This window comes from Narcine bancroftii, chromosome 6 (genome assembly GCF_036971445.1).
Source record: "Narcine bancroftii isolate sNarBan1 chromosome 6, sNarBan1.hap1, whole genome shotgun sequence".
Lineage (NCBI taxonomy): Eukaryota > Metazoa > Chordata > Chondrichthyes > Torpediniformes > Narcinidae > Narcine > Narcine bancroftii.
The window spans coordinates 121,847,339-121,871,944 of NC_091474.1; positions in this window are offsets into that span (position 1 = coordinate 121,847,339).

Consider the following 24,606-nt stretch of genomic DNA (forward strand, 5'->3'; position numbering starts at 1 on the left):
CAGGGAATCAAACACGGGGAATCAGAGGCGGGGAATCAGAGCTGGGGAATCAGAGGCGGGGCATCAGAGTCCGGGAATCAGAGATGGGGATTCAGAGGCGGGGAATGATATATGGGGAATCAGAGGCGGGGAATCAGAGGCGGGGTAACAGAGGTGGGGAATCAGATTTGGGGAATCAGAGGTGGCGAATCAAAGGCGGTGAATCAGAGATGGGGAATCAGAGGCGGGGAATCAGAGGCAGGGAATCAAACACGGGGAATCAGAGGCGGGGAATCAGAGCTGGGGAATCAGAGGCGGGGAATCAGAGTTGGGGAATCAGAGGCGGGGAATCAGATATGGGGAATCAGAGGCGGGGAATCAGATATGGGGAAACAGGGGCGGGGAATCAGAGGCAGGGAAACAGAGGCGGAGAATCAGATATGGGGAATCAGGGGTGGGGAATCAGAGGTTGGGAATCAGAGGCAGGGAATCAGAGGCGTGGAAACAGAGGCGGGGATTCAGATATGGGGAATCAGAGGTGGGGAATCAGGGGCGTGGAATCAGAGGCAGGGAATTAGATGTGGTGAATCAGAGATGGGGAATCAGAGGCAGGGAATCAGAATCAGAAGCGGGGTATCAGTGGCCGGGAATCAGAGGAAGGTAATCAGAGGCAGGGGATCAAACACGGGGAATCAGAGGCTGGGAATCAGAGCTGGGGAATCAGAGGCGGGGAATCAGAGCTGGGGAATCACAGGCGGGGAATCAGAGATGGGGAATCAGAGGCGGGGAATCAGAGGCAGGGAATCAGATGCGGGGAATCAGAGGCGGGGAATCAGAGCTGGCGAATCAGAGGCGGGGAATCAGAGGTGGGCAATCAGAGGATGGGAATCAGATATGGGGAATCAGAGGCGGGGAATCAGAGCTGGGGAATCACAGGCGGGGAATCAGAGTTGGGGAATCAGAGGCGGGGAATCAGATATGGGGAAACAGAGGCGGGGAATCAGAGGCGGTGAAACAGAGGCGGGGAATCAGATATTGGGAATCAGAGGTGGGGAATCAGAGGTTGGGAATCAGAGGCCTGGAATCAGAGGCGTGGAATCAGAGGCAGGGAATCAGATGCGGGGAATCAGAGGAGGGGAATCAGACACGGGGAATCAGAGGTGGGGAATCAGAGATGGGGAATCAGAGGCGGGGAATCAGATATGGGGAATCAGAGGTGGGGTATCAGGGGCAGGGAATCAGTGGCAGGGAATCAGAGGCAGGGAAACAGAGGCGGGGAATCAGAGGCAGGGAATCAGACACGGGGAATCAGATATGGGGAAACAGAGGTGGGGAATCAGAGGCGGGCAAACAGAGGCGGGGAATTAGATATGGGGAATCAGAGGTGGGGAATCAGAAGTGGTGAATCAGAGATGGGGAATCACAGGCGGGGAATCAGAGGCAGGGAATAGAACGCGGGGAATCAGAGGCGGGGAATCAGAGGCGGGGAATAGGAGCTGGGGAATCTGAGGCGGGGTATCAGAGTTGGGGCATCTGAGGTGGGGAATTAGATATGGGGAAACAGAGGCGGGGAATCAGAGGCGGGGAAACAGAGGCGAGGAATCAGAAATGGGGAATCAGAGGTGGGGAATCAGAGGCAGGGAATCAGATGTGCGGAATCAGAGATGGGGAATCAGAGGCAGGGAATCAGAATCGGAAGCAGGGAATCAGAGGCCGGGAATCAGAGGCCGGAATCAGATGCTGGGAATCAGAGGCCTGGAATCAGAGGCGGGGAATCTGAGGCAGGGAATCAGATGCGGGGAATCAGAGGCGGGGAATCAGAGCTGGGGAATCAGAGGCGGGGTATTAGAGTTGGGGAATCAGAGGCGGGGAATCAGATATGGGGAAACAGAGGTGGGGTATCAGAGGCGGGGAAACAGAGGCAGGGAATCAGATATGGGGAATCAGAGGTGGGGAATCAGAGATGGGGAATCAGAGGCGGTGAATCAGAGATGGGGAATCAGAGGCGGGGAATCAGAGGCAGGAAATCAGACACGGGGATTCGGAGGCTGGGAATCAGACGGGGGGAATCAAAGGCGGGGAATCAGAGCTGGGGAATCAGAGGCAGGGAATCAGAGGCGGGGAATCAGATATGGGGAATCAGAGGCTGGGATTCAGAGGCGGGGAATCAGAGGCAGGGAATCAGACACGGGGAATCAGAGGTGGGGAATCAGAGATGGGGAATCAGAGGCGGGGAATCAGAGGCAGGGAATCAGACGCGGGGAATCTGAGGCGGGGAATCAGAGCTGGGGAATCAGTGGTGGGGAATCAGAGTTGGGGAATCAGAGGCAGGGAATCGGATGTGCGGAATCAGAGATGGGGAATCAGATGTGGGGAATCAGAGGAATCAGAGATGGGGAATCAGAGGCGGGGAATCAGAGGCAGGAAATCGGACACGGGGATTCAGAGGCTGGGAATCAGACGGGGGGAATCAAAGGCGGGGAATCAGAGCTGGGGAATCAGAGGCAGGGAATCAGAGTTGGGGATTCAGAGACGGGGAATCAGATATGGGGAAAGAGAGGTGGGGAATCAGAGGCGGGCAAACAGAGGCGGGGAATTAGATATGGGGAATCAGAGGTGGGGAATCAGAGGTGGTGAATCAGTGATGGGGAATCACAGGCGGGGAATCAGAGGCAGGGAATAGAATGCAGGGAATCAGATATGAGGAATCAGAGGTAGGGAATCAGAGGCAGGGATTCAGATGTGCTGAATCAGAGATGGGGAATCAGAGGCAGGGAATCAGAATCAGAAGCGGGGAATCAGAGGCCGGGAATCAGAGACCGGGAATCAGATGCTGGGAATAAGAGGCCGGGAATCAGAGGTGGGGAATCAGAGTCCATGAATCAGAGATGGGGATTCAGAGGCGGGGAATGAGATATGGAGAATCAGAGGCGGGGAATCAGAGGTCGGAAAACAGAGGTGGGGAATCAGATATGGGGAATCAGAGGTGGCGAATCAAAGGTGGTGAATCAGAGATGGGGAATCAGAGGCGGGGAATCAGAGGCAGGGAATCAGATGCGGGGAATCAGAGGCGGGGAATCAGAGCTGGCGAATCAGAGGCGGGGAATCAGAGGTGGGCAATCAGAGGCGGGGAATCAGATATGGGGAATCAGAGGCGGGGAATCAGAGGCGGGGAAACAGAGGCGGGGAATCAAATATAGGGAATCAGAGGTGGGGAATCAGAGGTTGTGAATCAGAGATGGGGAATCAAGGCGGGGAATCAGAGGCAGGGAATCAGACACGGGGAATCAGAGGCGGGGATTCAGAGCTGGGGAATCAGAGGCGGGGAATCAGAGTTGGGGAATCAGAGGCAGGGAATCAGATATGGGGAATCAGAGGCGGGGAATCAGAGGCGGGGAAACAGAGGCGGGGAATCAGATATGGGGAATCAGAGGTGGGGAATCAGGGGCAGGGATTCAGTGTCAGGGAATCAGAGGCGGGGAATCAGAGGCGGGGAATCAGAGGCAGGGAATCAGACACGGGGAATCAGAGGCTGGGAATCAGAGATGGGGAATTAGAGGCGGGGAATCAGAGGCAGGGAATCGGACGCCGGGAATCAGAGTCGGGGAATCAGAGCTGGGGAATCAGAGGCGGGGAATCAGAGTTGGGGAATCAGAGGCGGGGATTCAGATATGGGGAAATAGAGGCGAGGAATCAGATATGGGGAATCAGAGGTGTGGAATCAGAGGTTGGGAATCAGAGGAAGGGAATCAGAGTCGGGGAAACAGTGGCGGGGAATCAGATATGTGGAATCAGAGGTGGCGAATCAAAGGCGGTGAAACAGAGATGGGGAATCAGGGCAGGGAATCAGAGGCAGGGAATCAAACACTGGGAATCAGAGCTGGGGAATCAGAGGCGGGGAATCAGAGTTGGGAATCAGAGGCGGGGAATCAGAGGCGGGGAAACAGAGGCGGGGAATCAGATATGGGGAATCAGAGGTGGGGAATCAGAGGTTGGGAATCAGAGGCAGGGAATCGGAGATGGGGAATCAGAGGCAGGGAATCAGAGGCGGGGAATCAGAGGCGGGGAATCAGAGGCCGGGAATCAGATATGGGGAAACTGAGGCGGGGAATCCGAGGCGGGGAAACAGAGGCGGGGAATCAGATATGGGGAATCAGAGGTGGGGAATCAGAGGTTGGGAATCAGAGGCAGGGAATCAGAGGCTTGGAATCAGATGCAGGGAATCAGATGCGGGGAATCAGAGGCGGGGAATCAGAGCTGGGGAATCAGAGGTGGGGAATCAGATTTGGGGAATCAGAGGTGGGGACTTAGATATTGGGAAACAGAGGCGGGGAATCAGAGGCGGGGAAACAGAGGCGGGGAATCAGATATGGGGAATCAGAGGTGGGGAATCAGAGGCAGGGAATCAGATGTGCGGAATCAGAGATGGGGAATCAGAGGCAGGGAATCAGAATCAGAAGCAGGGAATCAGAGGCCGGGAATCAGAGGCCGGAATCAGATGATGGGAATCAGAGGCCTGGAATCAGAGGCGGGGAATCAGAGGCAGGGAATCAGATGCGGGGAATCAGAGGCGGGGAATCAGAGCTGGGGAATCAGAGGCGGGGTATTAGAGTTTTGGAATCAGAGGCGGGGAATCAGATATGGGGAAACAGAGGTAGGGAATCAGAGGCGGGGAAACAGAGGCAGGGAATCAGATATGGGGAATCAGAGGCGGGGAATCAGAGGTGGGGAATCATAGGCAGGGAATCGGATGTGCGGAATCAGAGATGGGGAATCAGAGGCCGGGAATCAGAGGTGGTGAATCAGAGATGGGGAATCAGAGGCGGGGAATCAGAGGCAGGGTATCAGACGCGGGGAATCAGAGGTGGGCAATCAGAGGCGGGGAATCAGATATGGGGAATCAGAGGCGGGGAATCAGAGGCGGGGAAACAGAGGCGGGGAATCAGATATGGGGAATCAGAGGTGGGGCATCAGAGGTTGTGAATCACAGATGGGGAATCAGAGGCGGGGAATCAGAGGCAGGGAATCAGACGCGGGGAATCAGAGGCGGGGATTCAGAGCTGGGGAATCAGAAGCGGGGAATCAGAGTTGGGGAATCAGAGGCGGGGAATCAGATATGGGGAATCAGAGGCAGGGAATCAGAGGCGGGGAATCAGAGGCAGGGAATCAGACGCGGGGAATCTGAGGCGGGGAATCAGAGCTGGGGAATCAGAGGTGGGGAATCAGAGTTGGGGAATCAGAGGCAGGGAATTGGATGTGCGGAATCAGAGGTGGGGAATCAGAGGTGGGGAATCAGAGGCGGTGAATCAGAGATGGGGAATCAGAGGCGGGGAATCAGAGGCAGGAAATCAGACACGGGGATTCAGAGGCTGGGAATCAGACGGGGGGAATCAAAGGCGGGGAATCAGAGCTGGGGAATCTGAGGCAGGGAATCAGAGTTGGGGATTCAGAGGCGGGGAATCAGATATGGGGAAACAGAGGCGGGGAATCAGAGGCGGGCAAACAGAGGCAGGGAATAAGATATGGGGAATCAGAGGTAGGGAATCAGAGGTGGTGAATCAGTGATGGGGAATCACAGGCGGGGAATCAGAGGCAGGGAATAGAACGCGGGGAATCAGAGGCAGGGAATCAGAGCTGGGGAATCAGAGGCGGGGAATCATAGTTGGGAATCAGAGGCGGGAATCAGATATGGGGAAACAGAGGCGGGGAATCAGAGGCGGGGAAACAGAGGCGGGGAATCAGATATGGGGAATCGGATGCAGGGAATCAGAGGCGGGGAATCAGAGCTGGGGAATCAGAGGCGGGGAATCAGAGTTGGGGCATCAGAGGTGGGGAATTAGATGCTGGGAATAAGAGGCCGGGAATCAGAGGAGGGGAATCAGAGTCCGGGAATCAGAGATGGGGATTCAGAGGCGGGGAATGAGATATGGAGAATCAGAGGCGGGGAATCAGAGGCGGGGAAACAGAGGTGGGGAATCAGATATGGGGAATCAGAGGTGGCGAATCAAAGGCGGTGAATCAGAGATGGGGAATCAGAGGCGGGGAATCAGAGGCAGGGAATCAGATGCGGGGAATCAGAGGCGGGGAATCAGAGCTGGCGAATCAGAGGCTGGGAATCAGAGGTGGGCAATCAGAGGCGGGGAATCAGATATGGGGAATCAGAGGCGGGGAATCAGAGGCGGGGAAACAGAGGCGGGGAATCAAATATAGGGAATCAGAGGTGGGGAATCAGAGGTTGTGAATCAGAGATGGGGAATCAAGGCGGGGAATCAGAGGCAGGGAATCAGACGCGGGGAATCAGAGGCGTGGATTCAGAGCTGGGGAATCAGAGGCGGGGAATCAGAGTTGGGGAATCAGAGGCAGGGAATCAGATATGGGGAATCAGAGGCGGGGAATCAGAGGCCGGGAATCAGATATGGGGAAACAGAGGCGGGGAATCCGAGGCGGGGAAACAGAGGCGGGGAATCAGATATGGGGAATCAGAGGTGGGGAATCAGAGGTTGGGAATCAAAGGCAGGGAATCAGAGGCTTGGAATCAGATGCAGGGTATCAGATGCGGGGAATCAGAGGCGGGGAATCAGAGCTGGGGAATCAGAGGTGGGGAATCAGATTTGGGGAATCAGAGGTGGGGACTTAGATATTGGGAAACAGAGGCGGGGAATCAGAGGCGGGGAAACAGAGGCGGGGAATCAGATATGGGGAATCAGAGGTGGGGAATCAGAGGCAGGGAATCAGATGTGCGGAATCAGAGATGGGGAATCAGAGGCAGGGAATCAGAATCAGAAGCAGGGAATCAGAGGCCGGGAATCAGAGGCCGGAATCAGATGCTGGGAATCAGAGGCCTGGAATCAGAGGCGGGGAATCAGAGGCAGGGAATCAGATGCGGGGAATCAGAGGCGGGGAATCAGAGCTGGGGAATCAGAGGCGGGGTATTAGAGTTGGGGAATCAGAGGCGGGGAATCAGATATGGGGAAACAGAGGTGGGGAATCAGAGGCGGGGAAACAGAGGCAGGGAATCAGATATGGGGAATCAGAGGTGGGGCATCAGAGGTTGTGAATCACAGATGGGGAATCAGAGGCGGGGAATCAGAGGCAGGGAATCAGACGCGGGGAATCAGAGGCGGGGATTCAGAGCTGGGGAATCAGAAGCGGGGAATCAGAGTTGGGGAATCAGAGGCGGGGAATCAGATATTGGGAATCAGAGGCAGGGAATCAGAGGCGGGGAATCAGAGGCAGGGAATCAGACGCGGGGAATCTGAGGCGGGGAATCAGAGCTGGGGAATCAGAGGTGGGGAATCAGAGTTGGGGAATCAGAGGCAGGGAATTGGATGTGCGGAAACAGAGAGGGGGAATCAGAGGTGGGGAATCAGAGGCGGTGAATCAGAGATGGGGAATCAGAGGCGGGGAATCAGAGGCATGAAATCAGACACGGGGATTCAGAGGCTGGGAATCAGACGGGGGGAATCAAAGGCGGGGAATCAGAGCTGGGGAATCTGAGGCAGGGAATCAGAGTTGGGGATTCAGAGGCGGGGAATCAGATATGGGGAAACAGAGGTGGGGAATCAGAGGCGGGCAAACAGAGGCGGGGAATTAGATATGGGGAATCAGAGGTAGGGAATCAGAGGTGGTGAATCAGTGATGGGGAATCACAGGCGGGGAATCAGAGGCAGGGAATAGAACGCAGGGAATCAGAGGCAGGGAATCAGAGCTGGGGAATCAGAGGAGGGGATTCATAGTTGGGAATCAGAGGCGGGAATCAGATATGGGGAAACAGAGGCGGGGAATCAGAGGCGGTGAAACAGAGGCGGGGAATCAGAGGCGGGGAATCAGAGGCAGGGAATCCGATGTGCGGAATCGGAGATGGGGAATCAGAGGCAGGGAATCAGAGGCGGGGAATCAGAGGCGGAGAATCAGATATGGGGAATCAGAGGTGGGGAATCAGAGGTTGGGAATCAGAGGCAGGGAATCAGAGGCTGGGAATCAGATGCAGGGAATCAGATGCGGGGAATCAGAGGCGGGGAATCAGAGCTGGGGAATCAGAGGTGGGGAATCAGAGTTGGGGAATCAGAGTCGGGGACTTAGATATGGGGAAACAGAGGCGGGGAATCAGAGGCGGGGAAACAGACGCGGGGAATCAGAGGCGGGGTTTCAGAGCTGGGGAATCAGAGGCGGGGAATCAGAGTTGGGGAATCAGAGGCGGGGAATCAGATATGGGGAATCAGAGGCGGGGAATCAGAGGCGGGGAAACAGAGGCAGGGAATCAGATATGGGGAATCAGAGGTGGGGTATCAGGGGCAGGGAATCAGTGGCAGGGAATCAGAGGCGGGGAAACAGAGGCGGGGATTCAGAGGCAGGGAATCAGACACGGGGAATCAGATATGGGGAAACAGAGGCGGGGAATCAGAGGCGGGCAAACAGAGGCGGGGAATTAGATATGGGGAATCAGAGGTGAGGAATCAGAGGTGGTGAATCAGAGATGGGGAATCACAGGCGAGGAATCAGAGGCAGGGAATAGAACGCGGGGAATCAGAGGCGGGGAATCAGAGCTGGGGAATCAGAGGCGGGGAATCATAGTTGGGAATCAGAGGCGGGGAATCAGATATGGGGAAACAGAGGCGGGGAATCAAAGGCCGGGAAACAGAGGCGGGGAATCACATATGGGGAATCGGATGCGGGGAATCAGAGGCGGGGAATAGGAGCTGGGGAATCAGAGGCGGGGTATCAGAGTTGGGGCATCTGAGGTGGGGTATTAGATATGGGGAAACAGAGGCGGGGAATCAGAGGCGGGGAAACAGAGGCGAGGAATCAGATATGGGGAATCAGAGGTGGGGAATCAGAGGCAGGGAATCAGATGTGCGGAATCAGAGATGGGGAATCAGAGGCAGGGAATCAGAATCACAAGCGGGGAATCAGAGGCCGGGAATCAGAGGTGGGGAATCAGAGTCCGGGAATCAGAGATGGGGATTCAGAGGCGGGGAATGATATATGGGGAATCAGAGGCGGGGAATCAGAGGCGGGGTAACAGAGGTGGGGAATCAGATATGGGGAATCAGAGGTGGCGAATCAAAGGCGGTGAATCAGAGATTGGGAATCAGAGGCGGGGAATCAGAGGCACGGAATCAAACACGGGGAATCAGAGGCGGGGAATCAGAGCTGGGGAATCAGAGGCGGGGAATCAGAGTTGGGGAATCAGAGGCGGGGAATCAGATATGGGGAAACAGGGGCGGGGAATCAGAGGCAGGGAAACAGAGGCGGGGAATCAGATATGGGGAATCTGGGGTGGGGAATCAGAGGTTGGGAATCAGAGGCAGGGAATCAGAGGCGTGGAAACAGAGGCGGGGATTCAGATATGGGGAATCAGAGGTGGGGAATCAGGGGCGTGGAATCAGAGGCAGGGAATTAGATGTGGTGAATCAGAGATGGGGAATCAGAGGCAGGGAATCAGAATCAGAAGCGGGGTATCAGTGGCCGGGAATCAGAGGAAGGTAATCAGAGGCAGGGGATCAAACACGGGGAATCAGAGGCTGGGAATCAGAGCTGGGGAATCAGAGGCGGGGAATCAGAGCTGGGGAATCACAGGCGGGGAATCAGAGATGGGGAATCAGAGGCGGGGAATCAGAGGCAGGGAATCAGATGCGGGGAATCAGAGGCGGGGAATCAGAGCTGGCGAATCAGAGGCGGGGAATCAGAGGTGGGCAATCAGAGGATGGGAATCAGATATGGGGAATCAGAGGCGGGGAATCAGAGCTGGGGAATCACAGGCGGGGAATCAGAGTTGGGGAATCAGAGGCGGGGAATCAGATATGGGGAAACAGAGGCGGGGAATCAGAGGCGGTGAAACAGAGGCGGGGAATCAGATATTGGGAAACAGAGGTGGGGAATCAGAGGTTGGGAATCAGAGGCCTAGAATCAGAGGCGTGGAATCAGAGGCAGGGAATCAGATGCGGGGAATCAGAGGAGGGGAATCAGACACGGGGAATCAGAGGTGGGGAATCAGAGATGGGGAATCAGAGGCGGGGAATCTGATATTGGGAATCAGAGGTGGGGTATCAGGGGCAGGGAATCAGTGGCAGGGAATCAGAGGCGGGGAAACAGAGGCGGGGAATCAGAGGCAGGGAATCAGACACGGGGAATCAGATATGGGGAAACAGAGGCGGGGAATCAGAGGCGGGCAAACAGAGGCGGGGAATTAGATATGGGGAATCAGAGGTGGGGAATCAGAGGTGGTGAATCAGAGATGGGGAATCACAGGCGGGGAATCAGAGGCAGGGAATAGAACGCGGGGAATCAGAGGCGGGAAATCAGAGGCGGGGAATAGGAGCTGGGGAATCAGAGGCGGGGTATCAGAGTTGGGGCATCTGAGGTGGGGAATTAGATATGGGGAAACAGAGGCGGGGAATCAGAGGCGGGGAAACAGAGGCGAGGAATCAGAAATGGGGAATCAGAGGTGGGGAATCAGAGGCAGGGAATCAGATGTGCGGAATCAGAGATGGGGAATCAGAGGCAGGGAATCAGAATCACAAGCGGGGAATCAGAGGCCGGGAATCAGAGGCCAGGACTCAGATGCCGAGAATAAGAGGCCGGGAATCAGAGGTGGGGAATCAGAGTCCGGGAATCAGAGATGGGGATTCAGAGGCGGGGAATGATATATGGGGAATCAGAGGCGGGGAATCAGAGGCGGGGTAACAGAGGTGGGGAATCAGATATGGGGAATCAGAGGTGGCGAATCAAAGGCGGTGAATCAGAGATGTGGAATCAGAGGCGGGGAATCAGAGGCAGGGAATCAAACACGGGGAATCAGAGGCGGGGAATCAGAGCTGGGGAATCAGAGGCGGGGCATCAGAGTCCGGGAATCAGAGATGGGGATTCAGAGGCGGGGAATGATATATGGGGAATCAGAGGCGGGGAATCAGAGGCGGGGTAACAGAGGTGGGGAATCAGATTTGGGGAATCAGAGGTGGCGAATCAAAGGCGGTGAATCAGAGATGGGGAATCAGAGGCGGGGAATCAGAGGCAGGGAATCAAACACGGGGAATCAGAGGCGGGGAATCAGAGCTGGGGAATCAGAGGCGGGGAATCAGAGTTGGGGAATCAGAGGCGGGGAATCAGATATGGGGAATCAGAGGCGGGGAATCAGATATGGGGAAACAGGGGCGGGGAATCAGAGGCAGGGAAACAGAGGCGGAGAATCAGATATGGGGAATCAGGGGTGGGGAATCAGAGGTTGGGAATCAGAGGCAGGGAATCAGAGGCGTGGAAACAGAGGCGGGGATTCAGATATGGGGAATCAGAGGTGGGGAATCAGGGGCGTGGAATCAGAGGCAGGGAATTAGATGTGGTGAATCAGAGATGGGGAATCAGAGGCAGGGAATCAGAATCAGAAGCGGGGTATCAGTGGCCGGGAATCAGAGGAAGGTAATCAGAGGCAGGGGATCAAACACGGGGAATCAGAGGCTGGGAATCAGAGCTGGGGAATCAGAGGCGGGGAATCAGAGCTGGGGAATCACAGGCGGGGAATCAGAGATGGGGAATCAGAGGCGGGGAATCAGAGGCAGGGAATCAGATGCGGGGAATCAGAGGCGGGGAATCAGAGCTGGCGAATCAGAGGCGGGGAATCAGAGGTGGGCAATCAGAGGATGGGAATCAGATATGGGGAATCAGAGGCGGGGAATCAGAGCTGGGGAATCACAGGCGGGGAATCAGAGTTGGGGAATCAGAGGCGGGGAATCAGATATGGGGAAACAGAGGCGGGGAATCAGAGGCGGTGAAACAGAGGCGGGGAATCAGATATTGGGAATCAGAGGTGGGGAATCAGAGGTTGGGAATCAGAGGCCTGGAATCAGAGGCGTGGAATCAGAGGCAGGGAATCAGATGCGGGGAATCAGAGGAGGGGAATCAGACACGGGGAATCAGAGGTGGGGAATCAGAGATGGGGAATCAGAGGCGGGGAATCAGATATGGGGAATCAGAGGTGGGGTATCAGGGGCAGGGAATCAGTGGCAGGGAATCAGAGGCAGGGAAACAGAGGCGGGGAATCAGAGGCAGGGAATCAGACACGGGGAATCAGATATGGGGAAACAGAGGTGGGGAATCAGAGGCGGGCAAACAGAGGCGGGGAATTAGATATGGGGAATCAGAGGTGGGGAATCAGAAGTGGTGAATCAGAGATGGGGAATCACAGGCGGGGAATCAGAGGCAGGGAATAGAACGCGGGGAATCAGAGGCGGGGAATCAGAGGCGGGGAATAGGAGCTGGGGAATCTGAGGCGGGGTATCAGAGTTGGGGCATCTGAGGTGGGGAATTAGATATGGGGAAACAGAGGCGGGGAATCAGAGGCGGGGAAACAGAGGCGAGGAATCAGAAATGGGGAATCAGAGGTGGGGAATCAGAGGCAGGGAATCAGATGTGCGGAATCAGAGATGGGGAATCAGAGGCAGGGAATCAGAATCGGAAGCAGGGAATCAGAGGCCGGGAATCAGAGGCCGGAATCAGATGCTGGGAATCAGAGGCCTGGAATCAGAGGCGGGGAATCAGAGGCAGGGAATCAGATGCGGGGAATCAGAGGCGGGGAATCAGAGCTGGGGAATCAGAGGCGGGGTATTAGAGTTGGGGAATCAGAGGCGGGGAATCAGATATGGGGAAACAGAGGTGGGGTATCAGAGGCGGGGAAACAGAGGCAGGGAATCAGATATGGGGAATCAGAGGTGGGGAATCAGAGATGGGGAATCAGAGGCGGTGAATCAGAGATGGGGAATCAGAGGCGGGGAATCAGAGGCAGGAAATCAGACACGGGGATTCAGAGGCTGGGAATCAGACGGGGGGAATCAAAGGCGGGGAATCAGAGCTGGGGAATCAGAGGCAGGGAATCAGAGGCGGGGAATCAGATATGGGGAATCAGAGGCTGGGATTCAGAGGCGGGGAATCAGAGGCAGGGAATCAGACACGGGGAATCAGAGGTGGGGAATCAGAGATGGGGAATCAGAGGCGGGGAATCAGAGGCAGGGAATCAGACGCGGGGAATCTGAGGCGGGGAATCAGAGCTGGGGAATCAGTGGTGGGGAATCAGAGTTGGGGAATCAGAGGCAGGGAATCGGATGTGCGGAATCAGAGATGGGGAATCAGATGTGGGGAATCAGAGGAATCAGAGATGGGGAATCAGAGGCGGGGAATCAGAGGCAGGAAATCGGACACGGGGATTCAGAGGCTGGGAATCAGACGGGGGGAATCAAAGGCGGGGAATCAGAGCTGGGGAATCAGAGGCAGGGAATCAGAGTTGGGGATTCAGAGACGGGGAATCAGATATGGGGAAAGAGAGGTGGGGAATCAGAGGCGGGCAAACAGAGGCGGGGAATTAGATATGGGGAATCAGAGGTGGGGAATCAGAGGTGGTGAATCAGTGATGGGGAATCACAGGCGGGGAATCAGAGGCAGGGAATAGAATGCAGGGAATCAGATATGAGGAATCAGAGGTAGGGAATCAGAGGCAGGGATTCAGATGTGCTGAATCAGAGATGGGGAATCAGAGGCAGGGAATCAGAATCAGAAGCGGGGAATCAGAGGCCGGGAATCAGAGACCGGGAATCAGATGCTGGGAATAAGAGGCCGGGAATCAGAGGTGGGGAATCAGAGTCCATGAATCAGAGATGGGGATTCAGAGGCGGGGAATGAGATATGGAGAATCAGAGGCGGGGAATCAGAGGTCGGAAAACAGAGGTGGGGAATCAGATATGGGGAATCAGAGGTGGCGAATCAAAGGCGGTGAATCAGAGATGGGGAATCAGAGGCGGGGAATCAGAGGCAGGGAATCAGATGCGGGGAATCAGAGGCGGGGAATCAGAGCTGGCGAATCAGAGGCGGGGAATCAGAGGTGGGCAATCAGAGGCGGGGAATCAGATATGGGGAATCAGAGGCGGGGAATCAGAGGCGGGGAAACAGAGGCGGGGAATCAAATATAGGGAATCAGAGGTGGGGAATCAGAGGTTGTGAATCAGAGATGGGGAATCAAGGCGGGGAATCAGAGGCAGGGAATCAGACACGGGGAATCAGAGGCGGGGATTCAGAGCTGGGGAATCAGAGGCGGGGAATCAGAGTTGGGGAATCAGAGGCAGGGAATCAGATATGGGGAATCAGAGGCGGGGAATCAGAGGCGGGGAAACAGAGGCGGGGAATCAGATATGGGGAATCAGAGGTGGGGAATCAGGGGCAGGGATTCAGTGTCAGGGAATCAGAGGCGGGGAATCAGAGGCGGGGAATCAGAGGCAGGGAATCAGACACGGGGAATCAGAGGCGGGGAATCAGAGATGGGGAATTAGAGGCGGGGAATCAGAGGCAGGGAATCGGACGCCGGGAATCAGAGTCGGGGAATCAGAGCTGGGGAATCAGAGGCGGGGAATCAGAGTTGGGGAATCAGAGGCGGGGATTCAGATATGGGGAAATAGAGGCGAGGAATCAGATATGGGGAATCAGAGGTGTGGAATCAGAGGTTGGGAATCAGAGGAAGGGAATCAGAGTCGGGGAAACAGAGGCGGGGAATCAGATATGTGGAATCAGAGGTGGCGAATCAAAGGCGGTGAAACAGAGATGGGGAATCAGGGCAGGGAATCAGAGGCAGGGAATCAAACACTGGGAATCAGAGCTGGGGAATCAGAGGCGGGGAATCAGAGTTGGGAATCAGAGGCGGGGAATCAGAGGCGGGGAAACAGAGGCGGGGAATCAGATATGGGGAATCAGAGGTGGGGAATCAGAGGTTGGGAATCAGAGGCAGGGAATCGGAGATGGGGAATCAGAGGCAGGGATTCAGAGGCTGGGAATCAGACGGGGGGAATCAAAGGCGGGGAATCAGAGCTGGGGAATCAGAGGCAGGGAATCAGAGTTGGGGATTCAGAGACGGGGAATCAGATATGGGGAAAGAGAGGTGGGGAATCAGAGGCGGGCAAACAGAGGCGGGGAATTAGATATGGGGAATCAGAGGTGGGGAATCAGAGGTGGTGAATCAGTGATGGGGAATCACAGGCGGGGAATCAGAGGCAGGGAATAGAATGCAGGGAATCAGATATGAGGAATCAGAGGTAGGGAATCAGAGGCAGGGATTCAGATGTGCTGAATCAGAGATGGGGAATCAGAGGCAGGGAATCAGAATCAGAAGCGGGGAATCAGAGGCCGGGAATCAGAGACCGGGAATCAGATGCTGGGAATAAGAGGCCGGGAATCAGAGGTGGGGAATCAGAGTCCATGAATCAGAGATGGGGATTCAGAGGCGGGGAATGAGATATGGAGAATCAGAGGCGGGGAATCAGAGGTCGGAAAACAGAGGTGGGGAATCAGATATGGGGAATCAGAGGTGGCGAATCAAAGGCGGTGAATCAGAGATGGGGAATCAGAGGCGGGGAATCAGAGGCAGGGAATCAGATGCGGGGAATCAGAGGCGGGGAATCAGAGCTGGCGAATCAGAGGCGGGGAATCAGAGGTGGGCAATCAGAGGCGGGGAATCAGATATGGGGAATCAGAGGCGGGGAATCAGAGGCGGGGAAACAGAGGCGGGGAATCAAATATAGGGAATCAGAGGTGGGGAATCAGAGGTTGTGAATCAGAGATGGGGAATCAAGGCGGGGAATCAGAGGCAGGGAATCAGACACGGGGAATCAGAGGCGGGGATTCAGAGCTGGGGAATCAGAGGCGGGGAATCAGAGTTGGGGAATCAGAGGCAGGGAATCAGATATGGGGAATCAGAGGCGGGGAATCAGAGGCGGGGAAACAGAGGCGGGGAATCAGATATGGGGAATCAGAGGTGGGGAATCAGGGGCAGGGATTCAGTGTCAGGGAATCAGAGGCGGGGAATCAGAGGCGGGGAATCAGAGGCAGGGAATCAGACACGGGGAATCAGAGGCGGGGAATCAGAGATGGGGAATTAGAGGCGGGGAATCAGAGGCAGGGAATCGGACGCCGGGAATCAGAGTCGGGGAATCAGAGCTGGGGAATCAGAGGCGGGGAATCAGAGTTGGGGAATCAGAGGCGGGGATTCAGATATGGGGAAATAGAGGCGAGGAATCAGATATGGGGAATCAGAGGTGTGGAATCAGAGGTTGGGAATCAGAGGAAGGGAATCAGAGTCGGGGAAACAGAGGCGGGGAATCAGATATGTGGAATCAGAGGTGGCGAATCAAAGGCGGTGAAACAGAGATGGGGAATCAGGGCAGGGAATCAGAGGCAGGGAATCAAACACTGGGAATCAGAGCTGGGGAATCAGAGGCGGGGAATCAGAGTTGGGAATCAGAGGCGGGGAATCAGAGGCGGGGAAACAGAGGCGGGGAATCAGATATGGGGAATCAGAAGTGGGGAATCAGAGGTTGGGAATCAGAGGCAGGGAATCGGAGATGGGGAATCAGAGGCAGGGAATCAGAGGCGGGGAATCAGAGGCTGGGAATCAGAGGCCGGGAATCAGATATGGGGAAACTGAGGCGGGGAATCCGAGGCGAGGAAACAGAGGCGGGGAATCAGATATGGGGAATCAGAGGTGGGGAATCAGAGGTTGGGAATCAGAGGCAGGGAATCAGAGGCTTGGAATCAGATGCAGGGAATCAGATGCGGGGAATCAGAGGCGGGGAATCAGAGCTGGGGAATCAGAGGTGGGGAATCAGATTTGGGGAATCAGAGGTGGGGACTTAGATATTGGGAAACAGAGGCGGGGAATCAGAGGCGGGGAAACAGAGGCGGGGAATCAGATATGGGGAATCAGAGGTGGGGAATCAGAGGCAGGGAATCAGATGTGCGGAATCAGAGATGGAGAATCAGAGGCAGGGAATCAGAATCAGAAGCAGGGAATCAGAGGCCGGGAATCAGAGGCCGGAATCAGATGATGGGAATCAGAGGCCTGGAATCAGAGGCGGGGAATCAGAGGCAGGGAATCAGATGCGGGGAATCAGAGGCGGGGAATCAGAGCTGGGGAATCAGAGGCGGGGTATTAGAGTTTTGGAATCAGAGGCGGGGAATCAGATATGGGGAAACAGAGGTAGGGAATCAGAGGCGGGGAAACAGAGGCAGGGAATCAGATATGGGGAATCAGAGGCGGGGAATCAGAGGTGGGGAATCATAGGCAGGGAATCGGATGTGCGGAATCAGAGATGGGGAATCAGAGGCCGGGAATCAGAGGTGGTGAATCAGAGATGGGGAATCAGAGGCGGGGAATCAGGGGCAGGGTATCAGACGCGGGGAATCAGAGGTGGGCAATCAGAGGCGGGGAATCAGATATGGGGAATCAGAGGCGGGGAATCAGAGGCGGGGAAACAGAGGCGGGGAATCAGATATGGGGAATCAGAGGTGGGGCATCAGAGGTTGTGAATCACAGATGGGGAATCAGAGGCGGGGAATCAGAGGCAGGGAATCAGACGCGGGGAATCAGAGGCGGGGATTCAGAGCTGGGGAATCAGAAGCGGGGAATCAGAGTTGGGGAATCAGAGGCGGGGAATCAGATATGGGGAATCAGAGGCAGGGAATCAGAGGCGGGGAATCAGAGGCAGGGAATCAGACGCGGGGAATCTGAGGCGGGGAATCAGAGCTGGGGAATCAGAGGTGGGGAATCAGAGTTGGGGAATCAGAGGCAGGGAATTGGATGTGCGGAATCAGAGGTGGGGAATCAGAGGTGGGGAATCAGAGGCGGTGAATCAGAGATGGGGAATCAGAGGCGGGGAATCAGAGGCAGGAAATCAGACACGGGGATTCAGAGGCTGGGAATCAGACGGGGGGAATCAAAGGCGGGGAATCAGAGCTGGGGAATCTGAGGCAGGGAATCAGAGTTGGGGATTCAGAGGCGGGGAATCAGATATGGGGAAACAGAGGCGGGGAATCAGAGGCGGGCAAACAGAGGCAGGGAATAAGATATGGGGAATCAGAGGTAGGGAATCAGAGGTGGTGAATCAGTGATGGGGAATCACAGGCGGGGAATCAGAGGCAGGGAATAGAACGCGGGGAATCAGAGGCAGGGAATCAGAGCTGGGGAATCAGAGGCGGGGAATCATAGTTGGGAATCAGAGGCGGGAATCAGATATGGGGAAACAGAGGCGGGGAATCAGAGGCGGGGAAACAGAGGCGGGGAATCAGATATGGGGAATCGGATGCAGGGAATCAGAGGCGGGGAATCAGAGCTGGGGAATCAGAGGTGGGGAATCAGAGTTGGGGCATCAGAGGTGGGGAATTAGATATAGGGAAACAGAGGCGGGGAATCAGAGGCGGGGAAACAGAGGCGTGGAATCAGATATGGGGAATCAGAGGAGGGGAATCAGAGGCAGGGAATCAGATGTGCGGAATCAGAGATGGGGAATCAGAGGCAGGGAATCAGAAGCGGGGAATCAGAGGCCGGGAATCAGAGGCCGGGAATCAGATGCTGGGAATAAGAGGCCGGGAATCAGAGGAGGGGAATCAGAGTCCGGGAATCAGAGATGGGGATTCAGAGGCGGGGAATGAGATATGGAGAATCAGAGGCGGGGAATCAGAGGCGGGGAAACAGAGGTGGGGAATCAGATATGGGGAATCAGAGGTGGCGAATCAAAGGCGGTGAATCAGAGATGGGGAATCAGAGGCGGGGAATCAGAGGCAGGGAATCAGATGCGGGGAATCAGAGGCGGGGAATCAGAGCTGGCGAATCAGAGGCTGGGAATCAGAGGTGGGCAATCAGAGGCGGGGAATCAGATATGGGGAATCAGAGGCGGGGAATCAGAGGCGGGGAAACAGAGGCGGGGAATCAAATATAGGGAATCAGAGGTGGGGAATCAGAGGTTGTGAATCAGAGATGGGGAATCAAGGCGGGGAATCAGAGGCAGGGAATCAGACGCGGGGAATCAGAGGCGTGGATTCAGAGCTGGGGAATCAGAGGCGGGGAATCAGAGTTGGGGAATCAGAGGCAGGGAATCAGATATGGGGAATCAGAGGCGGGGAATCAGAGGCCGGGAATCAGATATGGGGAAACAGAGGCGGGGAATCCGAGGCGGGGAAACAGAGGCGGGGAATCAGATATGGGGAATCAGAGGTGGGGAATCAGAGGTTGGGAATCAAAGACAGGGAATCAGAGGCTTGGAATCAGATGCAGGGTATCAGATGCGGGGAATCAGAGGCGGGGAATCAGAGCTGGGGAATCAGAGGTGGGGAATCAGATTTGGGAAATCAGAGGTGGGGACTTAGATATTGGGAAACAGAGGCGGGGAATCAGAGGCGGGGAAACAGAGGCGGGGAATCAGATATGGGGAATCAGAGGTGGGGAATCAGAGGCAGGGAATCAGATGTGCGGAATCAGAGATGGGGAATCAGAGGCAGGGAATCAGAATCAGAAGCAGGGAATCAGAGGCCGGGAATCAGAGGCCGGAATCAGATGCTGGGAATCAGAGGCCTGGAATCAGAGGCGGGGAATCAGAGGCAGGGAATCAGATGCGGGGAATCAGAGGCGGTGAATCAGAGCTGGGGAATCAGAGGCGGGGTATTAGAGTTGGGGAATCAGAGGCGGGGAATCAGATATGGGGAAACAGAGGTGGGGAATCAGAGGCGGGGAAACAGAGGCAGGGAATCAGATATGGGGAATCAGAGGTGGGGCATCAGAGGTTGTGAATCACAGATGGGGAATCAGAGGCGGGGAATCAGAGGCAGGGAATCAGACGCGGGGAATCAGAGGCGGGGATTCAGAGCTGGGGAATCAGAAGCGGGGAATCAGAGTTGGGGAATCAGAGGCGGGGAATCAGATATTGGGAATCAGAGGCAGGGAATCAGAGGCAGGGAATCAGAGGCAGGGAATCAGACGCGGGGAATCTGAGGCGGGGAATCAGAGCTGGGGAATCAGAGGTGGGGAATCAGAGTTGGGGAATCAGAGGCAGGGAATTGGATGTGCGGAATCAGAGAGGGGGAATCAGAGGTGGGGAATCAGAGGCGGTGAATCAGAGATGGGGAATCAGAGGCGGGGAATCAGAGGCATGAAATCAGACACGGGGATTCAGAGGCTGGGAATCAGACGGGGGGAATCAAAGGCGGGGAATCAGAGCTGGGGAATCTGAGGCAGGGAATCAGAGTTGGGGATTCAGAGGCGGGGAATCAGATATGGGGAAACAGAGGTGGGGAATCAGAGGCGGGCAAACAGAGGCGGGGAATTAGATATGGGGAATCAGAGGTAGGGAATCAGAGGTGGTGAATCAGTGATGGGGAATCACAGGCGGGGAATCAGAGGCAGGGAATAGAACGCAGGGAATCAGAGGCAGGGAATCAGAGCTGGGGAATCAGAGGAGGGGATTCATAGTTGGGAATCAGAGGCGGGAATCAGATATGGGGAAACAGAGGCGGGGAATCAGAGGCGGTGAAACAGAGGCGGGGAATCAGATATGGGGAATCGGATGCAGGGAATCAGAGGCGGGGAATCAGAGCTGGGGAATCAGAGGCGGTGAATCAGAGTTGGGGCATCAGAGGTGGGGAATTAGATATAGGGAAACAGAGGCGGGGAATCAGAGGCGGGGAAACAGAGGCGGGGAATCAGATATGGGGAATCAGAGTGGGGGAATCAGAGGCAGGGAATCAGATGTGCGGAATCAGAGATGGGGAATAAGAGGCAGGGAATCAGATATGGGGAAACAGAGGTGGGGTATCAGAGGCGGGGAAACAGAGGCAGGGAATCAGATATGGGGAATCAGAGGTGGGGAATCAGAGATGGGGAATCAGAGGCGGTGAATCAGAGATGGGGAATCAGAGGCGGGGAATCAGAGGCAGGAAATCAGACACGGGGATTCAGAGGCTGGGAATCAGACGGGGGGAATCAAAGGCGGGGAATCAGAGCTGGGGAATCAGAGGCAGGGAATCAGAGGAGGGGAATCAGATATGGGGAATCAGAGGCTGGGATTCAGAGGCGGGGAATCAGAGGCAGGGAATCAGACACGGGGAATCAGAGGTGGGGAATCAGAGATGGGGAATCAGAGGCGGGGAATCAGAGGCAGGGAATCAGACGCGGGGAATCTGAGGCGGGGAGTCAGAGCTGGGGAATCAGTGGTGGGGAATCAGAGTTGGGGAATCAGAGGCAGGGAATCGGATGTGCGGAATCAGAGATGGGGAATCAGATGTGGGGAATCAGAGGAATCAGAGATGGGGAATCAGAGGCGGGGAATCAGAGGCAGGAAATCGGACACGGGGATTCAGAGGCTGGGAATCAGACGGGGGGAATCAAAGGCGGGGAATCAGAGCTGGGGAATCAGAGGCAGGGAATCAGAGTTGGGGATTCAGAGACGGGGAATCAGATATGGGGAAAGAGAGGCGGGGAATCAGAGGCGGGCAAACAGAGGCGGGGAATTAGATATGGGGAATCAGAGGTGGGGAATCAGAGGTGGTGAATCAGTGATGGGGAATCACAGGCGGGGAATCAGAGGCAGGGAATAGAACGCAGGGAATCAGACGCAGGGAATCAGAGCTGGGGAATCAGAGGCGGGGAATCATAGTTCGGAATCAGAGGCGGGGAATCAGATATGGGGAAACAGAGGCGGGGAATCAGAGGCGGGGAAACAGAGGCGGGGAATCAGATATGGGGAATCGGATGCGGGGAATCAGAGGCGGGGAATCAGAGCTGGGGAATCAGAGGCGGGGAATCAGAGCTGGGGAATCAGAGGCGGCGAATCAGAGTTGGGGCATCAGAGGTGGGGAATTAGATATAGGGAAACAGAGGCGGGGAATCAGAGGCGGGGAAACAGAGGCGGGGAATCAGATATGAGGAATCAGAGGTGGGGAATCAGAGGCAGGGATTCAGATGTGCTGAATCAGAGATGGGGAATCAGAGGCAGGGAATCAGAATCAGAAGCGGGGAATCAGAGGCCGGGAATCAGAGACCGGGAATTAGATGCTGGGAATAAGAGGCCGGGAATCAGAGGTGGGGAATCAGAGTCCGGGAATCAGAGATGGGGATTCAGAGGCGGGGAATGAGATATGGAGAATCAGAGGCGGGGAATCAGAGGCCGGGAAACAGAGGTGGGGAATCAGATATGGGGAATCAGAGGTGGCGAATCAAAGGCGGTGAATCAGAGATGGGGAATCAGAGGCGGGGAATCAGAGGCAGGGAATCAGATGCGGGGAATCAGAGGCGGGGAATCAGAGCTGGCGAATCAGAGGCGGGGAATCAGAGGTGGGCAATCAGAGGCGGGGAATCAGATATGGGGAATCAGAGGCGGGGAATCAGAGGCGGGGAAACAGAGGCGGGGAATCAAATATAGGGAATCAGAGGTGGGGAATCAGAGGTTGTGAATCAGAGATGGGCAATCAAGGCGGGGAATCAGAGGCAGGGAATCAGACACGGGGAATCAGAGGCGGGGATTCAGAGCTGGGGAATCAGAGGCGGGGAATCAGAGTTGGGAAATCAGAGGCAGGGAATCAGATATGGGGAATCAGAGGCGGGGAATCAGAGGCGGGGAAACAGAGGCGGGGAATCAGATATGGGGAATCAGAGGTGGGGAATCAGGGGCAGGGATTCAGTGTCAGGGTATCAGAGGCGGGGAATCAGAGGCGGGGAATCAGAGGCAGGGAATCAGACACGGGGAATCAGAGGCGGGGAATCAGAGATGGGGAATTAGAGGCGGGGAATCAGAGGCAGGGAATCGGACGCCGGGAATCAGAGTCGGGGAATCAGAGCTTGGGAATCAGAGGCGGGGAATCAGAGTTGGGGAATCAGAGGCGGGGATTCAGATATGGGGAAATAGAGGCGGGGAATCAGATATGGGGAATCAGAGGTGTGGAATCAGAGGTTGGGAATCAGAGGAAGGGAATCAGAGTCGGGGAAACAGAGGCGGGGAATCAGATATGTGGAATCAGATGTGGCGAATCAAAGGCGGTGAAACAGAGATGGGGAATCAGGGCAGGGAATCAGAGGCAGGGAATCAAACACGGGGAATCAGAGCTGGGGAATCAGAGGCGGGGAATCAGAGTTGGGAATCAGAGGCGGGGAATCAGAGGCGGGGAAACAGAGGCGGGGAATCAGATATGGGGAATCAGAGGTGGGGAATCAGAGGTTGGGAATCAGAGGCAGGGAATCGGAGATGGGGAATCAGAGGCAGGGAATCAGAGGCGGGGAATCAGAGGCGGGGAATCAGAGGCCGGGAATCAGATATGGGGAAACTGAGGCGGGGAATCCGAGGCGGGGAAACAGAGGCGGGGAATCAGATATGGGGAATCAGAGGTGGGGAATCAGAGGTTGGGAATCAGAGGCAGGGAATCAGAGGCTTGGAATCAGATGCAGGGAATCAGATGCGGGGAATCAGAGGCGGGGAATCAGAGCTGGGGAATCAGAGGTGGGGAATCAGATTTGGGGAATCAGAGGTGGGGACTTAGATATTGGGAAACAGAGGCGGGGAATCAGAGGCGGGGAAACAGAGGCGGCGAATCAGATATGGGGAATCAGAGGTGGGGATCAGAGGCAGGGAATCAGATGTGCGGAATCAGAGATGGGGAATCAGAGGCAGGGAATCAGAATCAGAAGCAGGGAATCAGAGGCCGGGAATCAGAGGCCGGAATCAGATGATGGGAATCAGAGGCCTGGAATCAGAGGCGGGGAATCAGAGGCAGGGAATCAGATGCGGGGAATCAGAGGCGGGGAATCAGAGCTGGGGAATCAGAGGCGGGGTATTAGAGTTGGGGAATCAGAGGCGGGGAATCAGATATGGGGAAACAGAGGTAGGGAATCAGAGGCGGGGAAACAGAGGCAGGGAATCAGATATGGGGAATCAGACGCGGGGAATCAGAGGTGGGGAATCATAGGCAGGGAATCGGATGTGCGGAATCAGAGATGGGGAATCAGAGGCCGGGAATCAGAGGTGGTGAATCAGAGATGGGGAATCAGAGGCGGGGAATCAGAGGCAGGGTATCAGACGCGGGGAATCAGAGGTGGGCAATCAGAGGCGGGGAATCAGATATGGGGAATCAGAGGCGGGGAATCAGAGGCGGGGAAACAGAGGCGGGGAATCAGATATGGGGAATCAGAGGTGGGGCATCAGAGGTTGTGAATCACAGATGGGGAATCAGAGGCGGGGAATCAGAGGCAGGGAATCAGACGCGGGGAATCAGAGGCGGGGATTCAGAGCTGGGGAATCAGAAGCGGGGAATCAGAGTTGGGGAATCAGAGGCGGGGAATCAGATATGGGGAATCAGAGGCAGGGAATCAGAGGCGGGGAATCAGAGGCAGGGAATCAGACGCGGGGAATCTGAGGCGGGGAATCAGAGCTGGGGAATCAGAGGTGGGGAATCAGAGTTGGGGAATCAGAGGCAGGGAATTGGATGTGCGGAATCAGAGGTGGGGAATCAGAGGTGGGGAATCAGAGGCGGTGAATCAGTGATGGGGAATCACAGGCGGGGAATCAGAGGCAGGGAATAGAACGCGGGGAATCAGAGGCAGGGAATCAGAGCTGGGGAATCAGAGGCGGGGAATCATAGTTGGGAATCAGAGGCGGGAATCAGATATGGGGAAACAGAGGCGGGGAATCAGAGGCGGGGAAACAGAGGCGGGGAATCAGATATGGGGAATCGGATGCAGGGAATCAGAGGCGGGGAATCAGAGCTGGGGAATCAGAGGCGGGGAATCAGAGTTGGGGCATCAGAGGTGGGGAATTAGATATAGGGAAACAGAGGCGG